We start from the raw sequence: 18,748 nt of genomic DNA, 5'->3' as shown, positions 1-18,748 counted from the left end.
AGTGCATCTCGAATCCAGTGCCAGCACAAGTTTCTCGACCTTCGGTTCCTGTTACCCTGCCAGTAGACTCTCCACTGTTACGGGAAATGGACAAGGGTCCCAGTTATAGACCCCATTATGGAAATTACTCAACCTCAGTTCTAGCGAATTCGTCATTCTCTCCTTTTAATCCGGGTCAATCTGTGGCCCATTTCATTCACATGCCCAATCAAAATTGCATCGACATGTGTAATGTCCCTCGGCTTTAACCTCATACGAGGGAAGACACTTTTTCTCTTATTAACAAGGTGTCGTATAGGATTCGCCACACTAGGGGTTGTGGCTCTATCATCCACGCTATTATTCTTTTTGCTTCTCGTGTGCGAGGCCCTGGTGGGCGGGACACTATTAAACTTCATCTCGCCAGCCCTGCTTTAGTTAAGGGGATTTTGCAGATGGAAGCTCGTAACTTATCAAGAACAGACTCTGATATATTTTTTAGAGAAAGTTTGCCTGTTACGGGTCACAAGATTACGTCCTCTCGTCCACCTAGAATCAACCCATATTCTTCGAAATGCTCCTGTTTCAACTGTCCCCCCCGGCTCGTTGCCTTTTCCCGGCGATGGGGCTGCTTTGGCCTGCAACATTGAAGGTACTTTCATACGAGACCCCGTCACCCCAGGGGACACATCAGATGTGGATTGACTACGCCATCCTAATTTTTGCAAACATAACGTTCCATATGTCCGGGTAGCGCCACTTCCAAGTTCTTCATTTGGTTTGGGTGCCAATACTACAAGGGCTTCATCTTGCATTACCAATGGGACCTCCAATTCAGTTCCTGATGTACGCCAGTTTGCAGCACTATATCAAGGAAATTACTGTTTTGAAATGTGTCTGGCATCAAGAGCAAATTATCTGATCCGGACTGGGGGGCTTATGTTGAATCTTTTTCCACATGTATGTTTCGGGAAACTTGGTCTACGGATTGTGTGTACAGGCAAGGCTATTGTTGTTTTACTAAAAAGGCGATCCAGTCCTCTAGGGGAAGGGCGATTGGGGGTCTATGTACTTGGGTCAAGCTGACTGAGGTGGGCAGGGTAAAGGAAATTGCTGTTGACTCTTGCGACATTCTTGCAATAGCAATATGGCCTATATCAGGTACTCCGGTGTTATGCATTAATATTTATAACAGACCAGGCCCTTCTAACCATCAGTCTGATGCTATTCATCTGTTGCACAATCTTTTATCTGATCTTTATTTTAAATACTGTGTTATTATTGCAGGTGATTTCAACGCCCAAATTGAATTCGACTCAGCTTTTGCCGAGTCTATCCAGGCTGAAGATGAAGTATGGAATCTCCCCCCGCTTTTAACCCAACCAGTGTTATGTACTCCTCCCCCTAGGGTGTTGCAGATAATAGACCTTGTAGTAACATATGGCCTTCGTTTTGGAAATGGTCGATTTTCAAATGATAATCTTGTCAGACCTACCTTTTTCAGAGGCCACTATAGTAGTACTCTGGATTACGTTATTTTTGATCTGCGAGTCTGGCATTTTATAATCAATGTAGAGGTGGGTTCTCGATGCACTAGTGATCATGCCCCTTTACAAATTGAATATAATGCAACTCTTTTTATAGGGCTCACTCCACCTCATGTTTCGGATGTTCCCAATGACTAGCTGGAATTATCCAGCAAGAGGCGCGCGGTGAGATGGTCTTCGTTTTCAAAATCCAATCTGCTTAATGATAAGCTCTGCGCTTTAGTTTCCTGCCACCAGCTCTTTGATGACCTTACTGTTGTATCTCCCTCAGAAGTTATGTCCTCTCATGTGGCTCTTTTTGCGGATCTTAAGGAGCTTTTTACTAAACCTCCTTCAACCCAAAACAATTCTTTTTTGCCTAACTGTAAGTGGTTTGATAAAGAGTGTCGGGAGGCCAAGAGCCTCTTGTCCAAAGCTTTAAAGCTAAAGAGCCGGGACGCCATTATACATGCGAGAAGAAACTATGCTTCTACTTGCAAGTCATCTAAACTTAAATATGAGGAAAATTTATGGAAGTGTCTTGCGGAGGCAGCTAGTGCTCGTGATCCTAAACTTTTCTGGACCTTGGTCTGACGTAGAGACCCCGCCCTTTCATGAATGCCATATTGATGCAGAAACTTGGCTCTCCTACTTTCGGGAACTCTATGGGTCCTGCCCCGATTTGAACAACACTCCTACTGATTCTCTATTGTGTCTCCCTCCTGTGCCGCCCTTTACCCTAAAGGAAACAGAGCTGGCAATTCGTGCCCAAAGAACAGGGAAGGCTCCTGGCTCAGACGGTGTTCCATTGGACTTGTATAAATCAGACTTATCCGTTTGGACCTGGTACATCAATAGGTTATCGAACATTGTTTTGACAACTCGATCTTACCCAGACTCGTGGAAGGTGGCTATTATCGTCCCCATTTACAAAAAAGGAGATAAGAGTTCCCCTCGTGAACTATAGACTGATTAGTCTATTAGACAACTTGCAAAAAATATTCTCCTTCCAGTTGTTATCCAGATTAAAATACTGGATAACAAAAAATCAGGTTTTAAGTCATCTCTGTGCTGGATTTCGGGACAAGGTTAGTACCATCGATCAGGTCTTCCGATTTACTACCATCAAGTGGAAGATCGTAGAGGCAGACAAAGGCCATTTATTTGTGGCCTTTGTTGATTTGAAATCTGCGTTTGACCTTGTCCTGCGTGTTAAGCTTTGGGAGGTCCTGAGTAATATTGGAGTTCCGGGTTCTATGATTAATATTATCAAAGATCTTTATTCTGATAACTATGCCAGAGTTCGCTGGGGTTCGGCTGGCGACCTGACCCCAGCTTTTCATACAGCACGAGGTGTGAGGCAGGGGTGCGTTCTTGCACCTACCCTATTTTGATTGTTTATTAATGCATGTATCCCTTACCTTTTAGATTGCTATGGCGATGTCCGGATTTTGGGTGGGCAGAAGTTCCCCTGTCTTCTGTTCACAGATGACACCCTGTTACTCTCACGAATTGCCATGGGCCTTTCCAGATTGCTCTTCCGATTTTTGGAGTTTTGCAAGGACCATGAGTTGGAAATCAACTCAGCAAAAACTAAATATATGGTCTTTGGGGACAATAGGTGCAAAATGAAGAGGCCGGTATACCTAGATGGCGCTCCCTTGGAAAGAGTGGGCACTTTCGACTATTTAGGAATCAAATTGTAAGACTCACACCTTTGGCATGCAGACCGCCAGAAATCGTTATTGTGCCTGAAGCAAAGGGCGGGTGGCATCGTAAGATTTGCTTCTAGATCTCCCAAATTTGCAATGTCTCCCGCCCTTGAAATATATAAATCTCAAGCCCGGGGGGGGGGGCCTATATGGTGCTGAACTTTGGGGCCATTGTAACCTGGTGGATTTAGCAAGGTCGGAAAACCAATTTTTGAAACTGTTGTTAAAAGTTCCTTCCAGTACTCCATCTCTGCCCATCCATACGGATTTAAATCTGTTTTCGATCGCGCAGATTGCTGCCTTAAGGCCCTTGCTATATTGGTTTCGGCTTTGGTCAACAGACGCCCTTTCTCCATTTCGCTGTGGGCTTCTCAAACTGGTGGGCAGTAACACTATCAGCAAAACGAAATGGTGTGCCTATGTCAAAGAGTCCTTAATCCATCTAGGTCTAGGGTCCTATTGGTTGGACCCATCTTCCATTCCTAAAAATGCTGTGCAGTTACTGAAGGATGCTTTTTTTCATAACGTTCAGATTGTGAAATTTACTAATATTGTCCCGCTGTCTATGTCTGATAATTATTTATCAATCAAATGCCATTACGAATTCGAGCCTTTCATGGATATAGCACTATCCCCATTTGCACGAGCTCTTTTTGTTAGATTCAGAATAGGGTCCCTCCCTCTGTGCTCCTTAACGTACAAATGGCTTTGTCCCACCAATAGATCCAAATTTTGTCCGATGGGTTGTCAACGTGAAGAGTCTATTTCACATGTTCTCTTTCATTGCCATGCATATCACAAACAAAGAGCTCTTTGGATCAATCCGCTTTGCAAATCTATAGATGCCATGTCCTATCTTCATGTTGAGAGATTTTTAAAATCTGATCCATCTGTCCAGGTTCTTTTACCAGTGGCAAAATTTCTCGAATCAATCTGGCGCCTTAGACTAGCAATTCTAAAGAATAAGACTGGGTAGCTAATTTTTAGACTTATGTATGTATATTTATTGACTGTTGATGTCTGATTTTAGTACTCAATTTTTAGTATAAAGACATTGGGGGTCATTCCGACCTTGGCGGGTGGCTACCGCCGCCCGCCAGGCGGAAACCGCCATGCGGCCGCCAATGCTGCCGCACTCACGCGGCCCCCATTCCGACATTCCCGCTGGGCCGGCGGGAATGAGGCCGCAACACAGGAGCCGGCTCCTAATGGAGCCGGCGGTATTGCGGCCGTGCGACGGGTGCAGTTGCACCCGTCGCACTTTTCACTGTCTGCGATGCAGACAGTGAAAAGCTGGCCGGGGCCAGTGGCATGGGCAGTGCAGTGGCCCCCAGGGGCCCCAGGACACCCCTTACCGCCAGCCTCTTCCTGGCGGTGCAATCCGCCAGAAACAGGCTGGCGGTAAGGGGGTCATAATCCCCAGGGCAGCGCTGCTTGCAGCGCTGCCCTGGCGGATTATCACCGCCGGGGCATAAACGGCGGGAAACCGCCGGCCCCGGCAGTGCGACCGCGGCGGTACCACCACGGTCAGAATAGGGGTGAAAGCACCGCCAGCTTGTTGGCGGTGCTTTCGTCATTTCTTCTCTGGCGGTCTCGGACCGCCAGGGTCAGAATGACCCCCATTGTCTTATTGTATTATCGAACATCTATGGGCGCAGGGAATAGGGCCTTTGTTGAGTGAAACATTCCATTTTTAGGAGACATATGTTTTGATTACTCTGTCTGGTTGTTAACTTCCTTTTATCTTCTTAAATTCTTTATTGTGCTTATATTTTTAGTGTTTTACCAATCTTAAAAATCAAAAAATATTTTTGATGTTTGTACTGTACTTTTATGGTATGTTTTTACTTACCGAAATAAAGTTAAATGATGATGATGATCATGCACCCAATGGCAATGAACCATTCTAAACTTATTTTCAACATTGTGGGGTAATGAAGAAAAATATAAAATATGCTGTTGTCCCAGGAACAATTAAACAATGCCTTATGAAAAATACCTAGAAAAAATACCCAAAGTATACTTGCGGTCTGCAAGAATCAGGTATCATACTATTATATGATTTCTTCAGTGACTGTTCTTTTGTAACAAGTGAAACGGATGTAACTGGATCGCCTTTGATCAATAAAGATAGTTGTTTTTCTGCCATCGGTTAATTACCAACAAAGCAGTTTGGTCAATACAAGATGACCTTTCACCATGTTCCTGATTGTGTTTGATGTTCAAGCACATTAAAAGTACACACTATTTCAGCAATGTTCCTCTATGTAGAGTGGTGATTCTGTCGCAAAGAACGTTTGGAACGCTTCCACAGTGACAATTGCACAATGATGCATACTTAATAAGATGGTAGATACGTCTGTTCAACAACCCAACCTGGATCTTGCATCTTCTCCCAGCAGCTTCTCTCCTGCAAGGGTACAACTCTTGAAAAAAGACTCAGGAATCCAACTTATACTCCCTTCCATCACAGCAACCACAGGTCGCATACAAGAGACAACAGTGACAGAGAAAACACACTGAAACACAAATAATAACGCACCACCCTTATATGCAATGACAATACAGAGCCGGGTAGGTAAAATAAAACAGGAACAGGCTGACACGCCTCTGCCAAAACAACAGTTCTGGCCCTTTACATTACTGCACACCTGTCCCCAAGAGGTAGGAATCTAATCTATGAAATCATGCTGGGCATATCTCACACCCTCCACTTAAGCTATTCCTAAATATCCTTCAACTATATCAGTGAGAACACCTCTCGTATCTCACTTGCTCAATCCCTCTACCGGGTACCTTGCAACAGCATCAACAAGAAACAATGTATTTCATGGACTGAAAGAGGTCTCTCCCAAATAGCTAGCAAGGGTCGAACTCCAAAGCACAACCATATTGTGCAAAAACCATAGGGGAACTAATCACTCACCAGCTGGAAGATAAATAATTCAAATTATTCCTATCTCTTACCTCACAGGCTATAAAAACGTTCCTGGATTTTTTGCAAAGATCAGAAAAACAGGGTAACATTAACCCACTGCTAATAACTTATAATGGTTGTGTTATAGTTTACACACCAACGGGGACATCTCTCGTACTCAAAAGAAGCTGCTGAGAGAGCATGCCAGCCCCATGTTGGGAATGTTTTAGGTCTGTTTAACACGCAACCACGAGCTGTAACCTCTCTCAAAAGATCCTCATTTCCTGCTGCCGAACTCTGGAAAGCTACGTGGGATTCTCCATCTCCGGGCCATTCCCTCTTCAACACGGTCAGTTTCATTCTGTTTCCTTTCTCTGTCCAGATCAAGTCTAGTAGGAGTGAGTCTAATTCCGTGAACACCTACTGTGGCAACTCTACCATTGTGCCTTGGAACATGTATAAACAGTGCAGCAAGGATACAGTTTTTACCAGAGCTACCCGGTCTATGACTGACAAGTGTAAGATATTCCAGAAATTATGGAGGTACAAAATCCTGTTAGCAGCTGGACCATATTTAAATAATTCAATGTGGCATTGTGGGAGATATGTATCCTCAAATATAAAAGATTAGTGACAGGCTAGCCTCACCACCAGAAATTGCTGGGTCTCCAGTTCCTGGAAGTGACCCCGTGGAAATATGTTTGATTTTTTTTTTATTAATGCGCAGACCTAACACTTCCCTGAACTCCTCCAAGGAATGTAATAGAATTGGGATCAGATAGATAGGCTGATGTACATAGACTAAGGCATCATCTGCATACAGGGATACAATGTGAGTGGTCTGAATTGACCATAACCTCAATATGCTGTGCAGCGGCAAGGCAGTCCCTGCATGGCTAGGACAGCTAGCAAGGGGTAGAGGGTACATTCCTTCATGTTCCCTGCACCAGTGCAAACCCTACTGAGATCATCCGACCAGTTCACACTCATGCCAGAAGATTTGTACATAGTAGCTCGATTCATCTGATATAGGCCTGTCCTAGTTCTGTCCAGTATGCACCTCCCATATAAACTCCCAGCTTATGGTGTCAAATGTTTGCTCAACATTCAGAAATGCAGGGGTGAACTCATCCTCCGACATGCATGCAGTACATGAACCAACCTGCACAGGTTGCAAATCGTGTTCCTCTGTGGGATAAACCCATACAGATGCAGACTGACACTTAACAACATAACATCATCATTACAACACAATTACATCAAAAATAGGCATTATGGTCATGGAGCATCTGTCTGTCAAAACTAAGAGCCTTTCTTTTCTTATGCCCTGTGTACCATTACTTAAGAGATCTGTTTAGTGCCTTGGTGAACACGTAACAGCCATGCATTGTTCTTCAATTTGCATGACTTTCAGGCAAGCATCAGAAACGTGTCTCTGACCTGCCTGCCAGGAGGCTGGCACATAATGGTAATAACACTCCTAACTGAAATTCTGGAAATAAGTAGTCAGGAAGCCCTATTACTGCTGAATTAGGAAGGGCACTAATAAATAAGGGCCTGATTTAGAGTTTGGCGGATGGGCTACTCTGTCACATCTGACGTTTTAAGATCTGTATAGGTTATTATGAGATCATAATACAGTGGATGGGATATCTGTCATGTTTGTGACAAAGTAACCCCGTCTGCCAAACTCTAAATCAAGCCCTAATGCAAGTTGTAGCTCTAGTGAAAAATTTCTCATAATAAGACTTCTATGAAAGACTTTTCTGAAAGGGATCCATAGCCCTGAGGAAGCCCAGACCTGGTTAAGCTCTTTGTGAGGGCAGAAACATGTCAGCTATCTGAGACAGGCTGAGCCATTATTCTCAGCATTACTGTCAAACTCTGGATTTAATCATACCTGTGGACACCACGAATAAAGGTAAATATGCTGGTAGTCCTCAAGGTATCTTTAATGTATCTGCTTCCCCCTCTTGTCCAATAGCTTTTATCTAAGAACTCCCTACGATATAGATCCACCAGGAGGTTGAGTTCACCCTGGTGGAATTGTCCTACCAGGGTGGGGAGAGGTAGCCGATGATGAAGCATGACACAAATATATTTGTGAGGCTTCCTCTTCCATAAGGAGAATCTTCCCTTGCATTCCGGTTGGACAGCAATCGTGTCATTTCCCAAATTGGGTTATTAGTCTGCTGACCTTCCTGGACAACAGTCCATATGAATTTATGCCACCATACTTGTTGTGTTAAGGATGTCTGACTTGGGAGGATATTTGGTGGCTTAGTAACCTTCCCCACTCTCATAAGGGTTGAAGACTACTTCATATCCACCATGGTTTTGACGGACCGATTGAGTAAGAGGTGTTGGAGGCTCTATATCCTCCCACCTAATATAGATCAGCAGACATACAGGTCAGTTTTTACTCCCCATCCACCACCTGGAAAACCCTAGTGTTAAGGGGCAATGAAAGATGCAAATTGCTCCCCTCGCATTGGAATAAAACTCCCATAGAGTTTTATGGTATGGTATGAGTACTATGGATTTAACTGTTTGGCATACAGTACTATAAGTATCAGAAGGAGTACTATATGTATAGTGTGGTATGGTATGCAGTATTATGTTATGGGATGGTATAGCAAATTATGGTATGCAGTAGTAGAGTATGGTATGATCTGCTGTTCTGTCTTATCGTCTGCCGTACTATAGACTTAAGCCCTCATTACAACCTCGGCTGTCTTCTCAGAAGACCGCTGAGGCTGCGGGCGCCAGAATACCGCCAGTGCTGGCGGTATGCCTGGATCCCTATTTTGACTTTTCCGCTGGGCCAGCGGACGGTAACAGTGTTACCGTCCGCTGGCCCAGCGGAAAAGTCACATCAATATTGCTGCTGGCTCGTAATGGAGCAGGTTGCAATGCTGATGTGCAGCAGGTGCAATTTGGACAGGGAAATACGCGATGGGGCTATGCCTGGGGGCCCCCTGCAATGCTCAAGCCAAGTGCATGGGCAGTGCAGGGGCCCCCAGGGGCCCCCCACGTCCCCTTACCACCAGCCTCTCCATGGCTTTGGTGGTATTTTGACCGCCATGGCGGTATACCGCCAGTCCCAGCGGTATTACCGTGGTGGAAGCACCGTGGTGGAAGCACCACGGTCGAAATGAGGCAGGCAGTACCGCCAGCCTGTTGGTTGTACTACCAACACAATAGCCCTGGCGGTCACCAACCACCAGGGTTATAATGAGGGCCTTAGTATTCAATGTATGGTGTAATATTGAACACTAAGGTGCTGTGTGTAGTACTAAAGTATGAGATGCAATGTTATAGCTATAGATAGAATGGCATTTATGGTGTAATAGCAGTACTGTGGTATGGAATACAACGCAATGCTATGATTTATAATAATCGTCATTACATGTGTATGGTATGGCATTCAGTACCACAGGCATGGTAAACAGTGCTATATAGTATATGTATTGAAATGCAGTACTGTGTATGGTACAGTACTATGCTATATATATATATGTGTGTGTGTGTGTTTAATGTATACTATCATGGTAGAGTACGTATTACTAAAGATATACTTCAAGTGGATGGTAACTGCGAATCCATTTGCGACCGCGTACTACTGCGAGTCACAAATAGGAAGGGAACACCCCTTCCTATTTGCGAGTCGGAAATGCATTTTGCGAGTCGGTCCCAACTCGCAAAGTGCATTTCTGCATAGGAAACTCAAATTTTTGCCGTTTGCGAGTCGCAAACTGTTTCCTACATCTGGCCCTTAGTCATTTGACTACCTGCGTCAAATCGCATAATGTACTGTATGTCATTTATTTTTGAATCACAACTTTTCATTCTGGGTATCAATAATTAATCTCTTGCTCTTTTCAATGCATCATTCAAGACCGAGTTCGGATATCCTCTTTTATGGAATCTTCCATACAAATCATCCATTTGGACTTTCAGTTCTGTTTCCTCTGTGCAATTGCGTTTAACTCTTAGAAATTCTCCATATGGTACACTCCATTTTAGAGCCTTTGGATGTCCACTATTTGCATGTAATAGGCTATTTGCACTAGTTGGTTTTCTGTGCATTTTCGTACAAACTTTTCCATTTTTTATATATACACCAACGTCTAAATAATTCATTTCCAAATGGCTTATTTCATATGTAAAGTTCAAGTGTTGGGGATTGCCATTTAAAAATGTTATAAATCGTATCAAGGGCTCTTTTTCCCTTTCCCATATCAGGAAGAGATCATTGATGTAACGTGCCCATAAAATAACATGATTTAGCATTTCTTGATTATTCTCTTGCCAAACCACCTGTTATTCCCACATGCCCATCAATAGATTTGCATATGTTGGTGCACATGAAGTCCCCATTGCTGTTCCTTGTTCTTATAGGTAATATTTTTCATCAAACATAAACACATTATGGGTCAGGCAATACTGCAACATTTCCATTAACATTTCTGAATGTTCCAGCATCGTTATCTAAAGAATTCCCCAAAGCAGAGACCCTAAATAGCCAGAAAAGGAGGTTTGGCTACCTAGGAAGGAGTATAGGCTAGCAACACAGGTAAGAGCCTATCAGAAGGAGTCTCTGACGTCACCTGATGGCACTGGCCACTCAGAGCAGTCCAGTGTGCCAGCAACACCTCTGTTTCCAAGATGGCAGAGGTCTGGAGCACACTGGAGGAGCTCTGGGCACCTCCCCTGGAAGGTGCAAGTCAGGGGAGTGGTCACTCCCCTTTCCTTTGTCCAGTTTCACGCCAGAGCAGGGTAGGCACCATCTGTGCCCATCAAAGCATTTCCAGAGGCTGGGGGAGGCTACTCCTCCCCAGCCCTGACACCTTTTTCCAAAGGGAGAGGGTGTAACACCCTCTCTCTGAGGAAGTCCTTTGTTCTGCCTTCCTGGGCCAAGCCTGGCTTCTGCCAAGCCTTCTGATGATACTCCACCATGTTAGTTTTCATAGAAATACTCTTTAATTCTCTATAGATTTCTTTGTTTCCCAATTGCTTTTTGGCTTTGTTGATGTAATCATTGCTGTTCAACAGTACAATATTGCCCCCTTTGTCCGATGGTTTGATGGCAATTGTGTTGTCCTTTCGCAACTCCTTTAATGCACACCAATCTTCTTGTGTCATATTCTGGTTTCCATATCTTCTATTCTTTTTTGATAGTCCCACAGCTATCTTTGTCAAACTATCTGTCATTACTTCTTGGAATAATCAAAAAAATGAGGGACAGGGAGATTAATGGTCCAGTGCACAGCCTCCCAAATATACTTATTACAAATAAAAATACACTGTGTAGTGACTGTGCTTTCACTTTGGCTTGTGATTACCTAAGGAGCCGGACATGTGGGACGGTAAGCCAATATACTTTTGTTCGGGACACTACCACTGAGCATGACAGCACTGTTTGTTCACTGAGTGCCACCTTCATTATGTTTGCGCATTAAATGATATGACATGCATTGGATTGTAGATGTATGCCTTTTGTTTTGTTCTCTTTCAACAGGTCAACCCTTGCGATACACTAGCCTGACGTGCAGTTTATTTTAGTAAGTGAGTGGAGTTTAATTAGATTGACAGTTTATGACATATTGAGGTCTTGAGATTGAGTCAATACGAGAAGTGTTGAGTATTTTGTTTGGTCCTGATAAAGTGTCACTGGGTCCATAGGCACCCTTGAGACACGAAACATGTTGACCCTGTCTACAGGGGTTTAAGATAGTTTCCTACCCCCTGTCTCCACTTGTACTGTGAGACTGTCTGAGCATTATCTCATCCCCACTCTCCTTTCTGTGTTTTTATTGCTTTGGCCATTACCCCTCCTTGATCATTAAATTTGTGGTGTCTTTTTCGGGTTTTTGAGACAATTTAATCCTTTTTTTCGCTCTCCTACCTTTTGTAGTGCCTGTGGGTGCGCATTGATCTCTCTATATTTTTTTCACCACGGCACAGAGCTACCGAGATAAGATCTCCGGCAAAGAGCCCCATCACAGGGGTGCCCGTCAGACATTTCAGCGCTGGTCTGATGAGGAGCTTGCCCGATGATGAAGCATGACATCCAACTGGATGTGTGAGGGCATTTGCTTCAAGCATAAGGGTTGCCCTGTGCCCTTCTCTTTTTCTGGGGAACAGTATATTTGTATTTGTAATAATTACTTCTTGGAACACATCAATCTTATTTCCAGCTGGAAGTTGAGGACAGAACAGTGATTTAGGTTTATATTGACTGGAAGTTGCCGCATCCATTGGTAAACCCAATGCAGAGCATAATTCATAATCTGATAAATCTCCATAATTTACATCTCTGGAATCTCCTGTAGATTCCTGTTCCAAGCCTGTTAGAGTCCTTAAATATCCTAAGTCTGATATTGTTAATGGTGATATCTCTTGGGACCTATTTATCCTTTGTTTCTTAGTTCTAGGTCCGAAGAATTTCTTATATAAACGAGCGCTCAAAGGACAAAATGGAAAACTCTCTCTCTACCATCATTCACACCCAAATATACCACACACATCCATCAATAAAAAATAAGTAAAATAGACAATTTAATAAGTCAATACATATGTCATCAAATATTCCACGGGAGGAGGCACTATTGTCCATCATGTCATTTATATATGAGATAGATTAAATATAACTCAATATCCTACAATGCTCAAGGTGCATCTCCAATTCAAACTATTCCTTGACGGATTATTTTATTGTTTCCTCCTCATATAATCATTTGCTGTTTAGATTGTAGACATCTTGTATATCAAATTCACAGTCCAGGAACTTCCATTCTCCTCCTAGTGAACTAACCTGCCTTAGTCTGATATGGGTTGCATATAAATAATGTCAGCATGGTGTGTATGGTTCCATATACAGTCTTGTGATATAGTAAGATAAAATATGCAGTACAATTGTGATGCATAATATTGCATACAGTACCATAGTGTGGCGGTGTTACATGGAATGCTATCATATGGTGGCGATGCTATGGTATGATATGCAGAAAGGCAGGTATGTTATGTTTTGTGTATAGTGTGACATACAGTATTTTGGTTTGCTATGATAAAATGTACTTTGGTATGGTATGCAGTACTATAGTGTAATTTACAATACTGCAGGTACGGTGTATGTGTAGCACGAAAAGCAGTGCTATGTTACAGTGGGGTATAGCATTGTACGGTTTTGTAGGTACTAAGCACATTGTCTAGTACATTATAGAGTTAAGCTGGTATACTGCATGATATGCATGGTATTACTTAGCAGAGCAATCTACACTCATTGCAGCACCAGGTACAATGTGTCTAGAATACCAAGTATATTCAGTAATGTTCAGTCTAAACACCCGTACGTTATAAAATAATACAAAACACAATGTTTTGACTTTGCAAAAGTGCAATACATTGTAGAATACAGCAAATTAATTTTTTATTATTCAGAGCAGCATTAATTTCTCGACACTGCACCACGATCATGGTCACTTTGAGGTGTGCCATAATGCAGCCCTCATGTACCTAGCAGCTACTGCTGCACGACAAAATGCAACATAACACATGTACTTCAGTTGTTTACACTGCAAAATGCATTTGGATGCCTAGTTGTTGAGAGAGACCAGCCAGGTACTTAGCACAGGGCCCTGTGTTGCTGAACAGGGGTGATATGCTTAACATTATACAATGTACTAACGAGTTTCCAAAGTACCCAACACAATGATATATTAGAGTGCAGTCCCAGTGATATACACAGCACAGTGTGTTTGCAGACCATGCATTCCACACTTTACACCATTTTACAGAGAATCACACAAAATATTGCTCAGGACACTCAATGTACTCACTACGATGAATGTTCTGTATAGCATCAGCCAGTCCTCAGCACATGGCAAGGTAATACGAAACAGTCCATGTACTTCAGATCGTCGTGATAGGATGCAATTGAGAAATGTGATTAAAAGAATTATGTACTTAAGCGTTTTGTATTTGAAATTCAGAACTGAAATCCCAAATTACTCGTAATTTTGTTAGGTGCAAATTCCTCACTTAGCGCTACGTGAAATGTTTCTTTACAGAAAATCTTGATGCAAGGACATATTTCTCCAAAAAAAAAGTAGAACATGCGTTCTGGTTTTCTAAGTTGTTCCTGCATTCCCACGCTATATTTTTACAGCAGCGTAGTTAAGTGATTCTCATGATTGCATACTTTTTAGAATTACAAGTAGCAAGTGTAACAAGAAATCCCTTGTGTAGATTTTGTGAGCGCGATTACAATTTCCGCGCGATTACAATTTCAGCCTAGTTTACACATTACTAAAAAACAAAATGAAATACTAAGCCGCCTGGAAGAAAATGTTAGTCAAACGCAATCAACAGTCTTTGCATGTACTACTTACTCAATTGAGTTTTTCTGCACCCTCACCGGACTGACCTTCTTCCAACAATTTCCGATTATCAAATGAGTTCTTGATAGTTCAAGTAGAAACACAAAAAATAGACTTCATTTCAGCACACCCGCTGGTAATCAGTATGCATCATAGTGGGAAAGGGGAAATGCTCTGCTGCTCTGAGATAAAAGGTGACTCATGTTACTGAGTAAGCAAAAGAACGGAGCTACCCTAAGCAAGCAAAGGTTCTGTGGGTTGACACACATCTCTATGGCCCTTGTTGCAAGATGTTTATGAACAGTGATTTCACCCCTGCATTAAGCAATTATGATTTTCTGAAGAATTTCTTCTTTCGGAGGAATCAATGCTTGACAAGGCCAATTAATCTTTGGGCCCGTCATAAGGGTGTGGAGAACAAGTCAAACAAATTTCAATACAAACCAGTTCAACTGTACTATGTGGCCAATGAGGCCATGCAAGAAAAACTTCAGTTGAAAATAAAGGCAAGGGGTTGTATTACAAGCTTAGACTCAAAGACATGTATAGAGAACTCTTAAGACAAAGGGGGTGATTCTAACCCTGGCGGTCGGTGATAAAGCGGCGGCCAACCCGCCAACAGGCCGGCGGTCCAAAAAATGGAATTCTGACCCTGGCGGGAACCGCCAACAGAGACCGCCACATTAACACTCTGACCGCCACGGCGGTACATACAAACAGCTCGGCGGTCACCGCCAACAGGCAGGCGGCAGACAATGTAACGCCCACCCTATCACGACTCACCAATCCGCCACCTTTTCCGGGGCGGGAGCCCCGCCGATAAAAACACGGCGGAAACAGACCACGAATGGGAAAACGCTCACCGATACACACTCCACGAGGAATCTGGACAGCATGGAACCCGAATTAAACATCCTACCTGCTCTCGTCTACCTTCTCATCTACCACGAGTACGAAGTCCGGCGCAGACGACAACAGTGAGTACTGCACCTACGACACACGGGAGGGGGAGGACGAAAGGTTACGGCCACACACATATGCGACCCCCCCCCCCCAACTATGTACACACCAATGCAGTGCAACAAGTCACAGTGACACCACCCAAACACCCCAGAAAAATGCAAACACATAATTAAATTGTGAGGATTAATTTATGTAAATAATAGGCTCGGACAAATATACGTCAACTATGTAAAAAATATATACAAAAATCAAACTATATACAATGCCATGGAGAACCGAGGCAATCAGTCCTGTACAACCAAAGTACATAGAATAGTCCGTGGGCTACAGTGTAGCGACACAAGGGCAAAGCCCACACAGGAGACCTGAGTCCTTTGGAGAGAACACTGCAGGGGCATCTGATGTAAAAACTACAGGCACCTCAGGGGGAAGGGAAGGGGGGGGCACCACAGCCACATGAGTCCACGACGCCAGATCCACGAGGAGCCACCATGCCCACTGTACCATCCTGGGGAGTGCAAAGCCACAGTCTCTCAAGTCTCTACAGTGGGTGGGCTGCCCACTGTGCCATCCTGGGGAGTGCAAAGCCACAGTCTCTCAAGTCTCTACAGTGGGTGGGCTGCCCACTGTGCCATCCTGGGGAGTGCAAAGCCACAGTCTCTCAATGTCTCTACGGTGGGTGGGCTGCCCACTGTGCCATCATGGGGAGTGCAAAGCCACAGTCTCTCAATGTCTCTACAGTGGGTGGGCTGCCCACTGTGCCATCCTGGGGAGTGCAAAGCCACAGTCTCTCAATGTCTCTACAGTGGGTGGGCTGCCCACTGTGCCATCCTGGGGAGTGCAAAGCCACAGTCTCTCAATGTCTCTACAGTGGGTGGGCTGCCCACTGGACCATCCTGGGGAGTGCAAAGCCACAGTCCATCAGGTGGATGACAGTCTCCACTGGTCAAGGAGGAGGCATGGTGGGCACAGTGAACCATAAACAGTGCTTGACAGCATGGGCCCAGCGGAGCGGTGCTTGAGATGAAGGGCCCAGCGGAGCGGTGCTTGAGACGGCGGTGCCCAGCGGAGCGGTGCTTGACAGGATGGGCCCAGCGGAGCGGTGCTTGAGACGGCGGTGCCCAGCGGAGCGGTGCTTGACAGGAAGGGCCCAGCGGAGCGGTGCTTGAGACGGCGGTGCCCAGCGGAGCGGTGCTTGACAGGAAGGGCCCAGCGGAGCGGTGCTTGAGATGAAGGGCCCAGCGGAGCGGTGCTTGAGACGGCGGTGCCCAGCGGAGCGGTGCTTGACAGGATGGGCCCAGCGGAGCGGTGCTTGAGATGAAGGGCCCAGCGGAGCGGTGCTTGAGACGGCGGTGCCCAGCGGAGCGGTGCTTGACAGGATGGGCCCAGCGGAGCGGTGCTTGAGATGAAGGGCCCAGCGGAGCGGTGCTTGAGACGGCGGTGCCCTGTTCAGCGGTGCCTATCTTCTATCTTCACGGCGGGCCCTGTTCAGCGGTGCCTATCTTCACGGCGGGCCCTGTTCAGCGGTGCTCTTCTGCACGGCGGGCCCTGTTCAGCGGTGCCTATCTTCACGGCGGGGCCCTGTTCAGTGGTGCTCTTCTGCACGGCGGGCCCTGTTCAGCGGTGCCTATCTTCACGGCGGGGCCCTGTTCAGCGGTGCTCTTCTGCACGGCGGGCCCTGTTCAGCGGTGCCTATCTTCACGGCGGGGCCCTGTTCAGCGGTGCTCTTCTGCACGGCGGCCCCTGTTCAGCGGTGCCTATCTTCACGGCGGGGCCCTGTTCAGCGGTGCTCTTCTGCACGGCGGGCCCTGTTCAGCGGTGCCTATCTTCACGGCGGGGCCCTGTTCAGCGGTGCTCTTCTGCACGGCGGGCCCTGTTCAGCGGTGCCTATCTTCACGGCGGGCCCTGTTCAGCGGTGCCTATCTTCACGGCGGGGCCCTGTTCAGCGGTGCTCTTCTGCACGGCGGCCCCTGTTCAGCGGTGCTCATCCAGTAGGTCAAGGGAGCCAGACCTGTGCTGGACTCCCTGCTCAGTCGCCCTCGGACAGTGACATGTCTGGACCCTTCGGGGACGGAGTCCTGGGCTCTTTAGTGTCCTCCTTCACAGCTGGGATGTGAGATGTGGGGCCCACCTGCTCCGCGCTCCTGCTGCCCTTCCGCTCCTTGGATGGGGCTCTCGGGCCCTTGCCTCCCCTAGATGTTGTGGCTGGTGAAGTGGGCGCACTTTGCTCCTTGGGGGCAGCCGTGTCAGTCCTCGCACGGCGGCCCTTGTGTTTGCGGGTCCTCTTGCCGGGGGGTGTCCTTGCTGCTGATCGAAGTGTCACTGCTGGCAAAGGGTGGACTCCAGTACCCATGCACAACAGTGACACTCGAAGCTGGGCTGGTGGTGGCTGAGGTGCTCTTGGGACTCTTTGCAGATGGAGGGGGTAGGTCATCAGAGGGAAAGAGGTTAAGATTAGCCAGGAAAAGTTTTTTAGGGCCAAGGTAAAGGGTAGGAGAAGTGGTGATGGGAGTGGAGGAAGAGGATGTGGTTGTAGGAGAGTCAGGTGTGCTGTCATTGGGTGAAGGTGCTGGTGCTGTAGGCTGTCGTGAGGTGGATGGCTGTTTGGTGGGTGGCTGCCTGCGTTTGTGTGTCTTGGAAGAGGGGGTGACAGACACAGTGGGAGAGGACACAGGGGACGTGTAAATGGCAGTGGGGGTGGTGACTGCACACGTGTGGACTGTACTGGAGGGTGAGGTGGTGATGGAAGTGGTGATGGAAGCACTGGCTGATGTTGGGGTGCATGCATGTGTGAGTGTAGACGTCACAGGGAGGGAGGAGGGAGACGAGGAGGAGGGGGACACAGAGGTGGTAGTGACTGTTGGAATGTCTGCATCTGTGTGTTGCTTGGGTGAGTGTTTGTGGGATCTGTGGTGCTTGTGTCTGGAAGAGCTGCCCTTGGGTGTTGAGGTGTGTGCAGGCTGGTCTGATGGTGTGGATGGGATAGGCTGAGGAACAGGAGACAGAGACAGGCTGGAGGCAGTCAGAAGAGGGAGGCTGGAAACAGGGACAATGGCTGCCGTCAGTGCTGAGGCCAGAGCAGTGAACGCTCGTTGATGGGCAGCCTGACCCGAATGAATGCCCTCCAGGTACGCATTGCTCTGTTGCACCTCCCTTTGCACCCCCTGGATGGCATTCAAAAGGGTAGTCTGCCCAACAATGAGCGTCCTCACCAGGTCAATGAGCTCCGCACTGAGGGCAGCAGGGGTAACAGAGGCAGGGGCTGAGGTG

The 18,748-nt window shown here is 46.1% G+C and overlaps 1 protein-coding gene across 4 annotated transcripts in view; it reads right to left on the bottom strand.

Moving 5' to 3' along the window:
* Positions 1-14,672, bottom strand: part of LOC138283366 (interleukin-18-like) — a 233,394-nt gene extending 218,722 nt beyond the window's left edge. For 2 of the 4 annotated variants that reach the window (XM_069221346.1, XM_069221349.1), the window contains exon 1: positions 14,563-14,672. The gene's annotated coding sequence lies outside the window, so the exon portion shown is untranslated. Of the gene's footprint in view, positions 1-14,527 lie in introns of all 4 variants that reach the window. The other 2 variants (XM_069221344.1, XM_069221348.1) reach the window with 1 other exon arrangement.
* Positions 14,673-18,748: the final 4,076 nt, after the last annotated feature.

The sequence above is a fragment of the Pleurodeles waltl genome, chromosome 3_1 (assembly GCF_031143425.1).
Source record: "Pleurodeles waltl isolate 20211129_DDA chromosome 3_1, aPleWal1.hap1.20221129, whole genome shotgun sequence".
Lineage (NCBI taxonomy): Eukaryota > Metazoa > Chordata > Amphibia > Caudata > Salamandridae > Pleurodeles > Pleurodeles waltl.
Note: the sequence above shows the minus strand (reverse complement) of the source record. Positions and strands in the feature narration are given on the sequence as shown.